The sequence below is a fragment of the Carlito syrichta genome, unplaced genomic scaffold, assembly GCF_000164805.1.
Source record: "Carlito syrichta isolate Samal-C Ts95f unplaced genomic scaffold, Tarsius_syrichta-2.0.1 Scaffold302900, whole genome shotgun sequence".
In the NCBI taxonomy this organism is placed as follows: Eukaryota; Metazoa; Chordata; class Mammalia; order Primates; family Tarsiidae; genus Carlito; species Carlito syrichta.
In genome coordinates this window covers 335345-336942 of record NW_007246996.1, presented here as the reverse complement: position 1 = coordinate 336942, position 1598 = coordinate 335345, and the positions used below count along the sequence as shown (strand labels likewise).

Here is a 1598-nt window from a genome sequence, read left to right as displayed (position 1 = left end):
CTCCGCCACGACGCAGCCGCCCGGCTTGGCGATCGGGCTCTAGCTGCTCCGTGAGGCCGTTTGCTTCTCTCATTCGCTCATCTGCCAGGAAAAAGGACGTGCCGTTGGCGCTTCGGCCTCTTGTTCATTGAGAAAAAAGAGGAAATACTCCGCGTGCGCTTTTAGAAGGGGGGTCGCCTCCAGCCCCGAACTCCGGAGTGCTGATCGGCGGGGGACTTGGCTCCGAATTTTCCTCTCTCTCTCTCTCTTTTTCTTCTCCCGCCGATCGCTGGGAAGTTGGACTGAAGCAGAGTTGGGAAAGAAAGGAAGAAAAAAGTTTGCATCGGGGCTGGATTGATTTGCACATCGCAGAAAGAAGAGAATCCAAGGGAGAGGGGTTGGTGCAAAGCCGCGATCACGGTGAGGCGCGTTTGGCTCTTCCTCTCCTGGCGCCGTGGCCGGCGCGTTGTGGGCAACATGGAGTAGGTGCAGCCGGACTGGGAGTGGGGTCCGTCTCTCCCCGAGCCTCCCGTTCTCTAAAACCACAGGGTCCCCGCGAGGAGCCGGGGAGCTGCCCGCGGATCTACCTCGTCCGGGGCTCGGGCTGGGCCTGCCCCGGCGGGGGCTCCTGTGTGCGTCGCGTGCAGTGTCCCCGGCCGGCGACCCCGCGCGCCCGCGCTCTAGGGGTTGGGGCGGAGGACGGCTCGCCTGGAGGCAGCTCCCAGCTCCGCATTGGCTCGAATTCGGCGCTGAGAGCGGGAGAGGGAGGAAAAACACTTTTGTGTGGCCGAGATCGCGGTTGCGGGCGTCCGCATTTCTAACCTGTTCCCGCTCGCGGTGGAAGGAAAAGTCCCGGGCGAGGCTGTCCCGAGGTGGGGGTGCTGGTGGGGCCGGGGTGCGCCGGTTGCTGGCCTTACGAGGGCAGGAGACCCCCGGGGGGGAGGGAAGAGGGCACAGTGCCGGGTGGAGGGAGCCCCCGCCTCTGCCTGGTGTGGACAGAGTCTCAAGCCCCGTGCGGGTGAGAGCGTCGCCCTGCCTGGCGCCGGGTCTCTGCGGTTCGGAAGTGCTGCTCGCTCTCCTTTCCGTTCTCCGTGGTCAGCCGGGGTCACACTTTTTTTTTTTTTTTTTTTTTTTTGGAGCCTGGGCTGACCCAGCGCAGGAAGAAAGTCATCAAGTGGTTGCGATCATTTTTCCATGACCTGAAAATAGGTGTCAAAAGAGGCTAGTTTTTTATTTCCTATTTTTATTGTTGTTGCTGCTGCTTTCTTGGTTTGCAATCTTGTGCGTTTTTTTTACAAAGCGGTTTCTGTGTCGGTTTGCCCCACCCTAGTGCTGAAGTCCTTTCCCCCTAATCCTTAGTCTGATCACACACTGTCCTTAATGGGGGTTTCAAAGCGCTTTCAAAGGGGAGGGGGAACTGGAAGAGCGCGCGGGGGGCGGGGGGCGCTGTGAAGGAGGAGGGCAGAAATCGGCAGAAATCACTTTTCAAAAAACCAAAAAACTTTCCCCCCCCCTCTCAAAGATGCTACTTTTCCACTGCAAGCGAATCTGCGCCGAAAGTTTCCAACCCAGGGATCCGGGTCCTGCACCCCCGGCGTGTGCAGCGGGGCCCTGGAAAT

At 59.9% G+C, this 1598-nt stretch overlaps 1 protein-coding gene across 1 annotated transcript in view; it reads left to right on the top strand.

Annotated features, from left to right (window-relative positions):
- The first annotated feature begins 50 nt into the window (after positions 1 to 50).
- Positions 51 to 1598, top strand: part of SPRY2 (sprouty RTK signaling antagonist 2) — a 5021-nt gene continuing 3473 nt past the window's right edge. Inside the window, exon 1 of the mRNA XM_008057228.1 lies at positions 51 to 399. The gene's annotated coding sequence lies outside the window, so the exon portion shown is untranslated. The remainder of the gene's footprint in view (positions 400 to 1598) is intronic.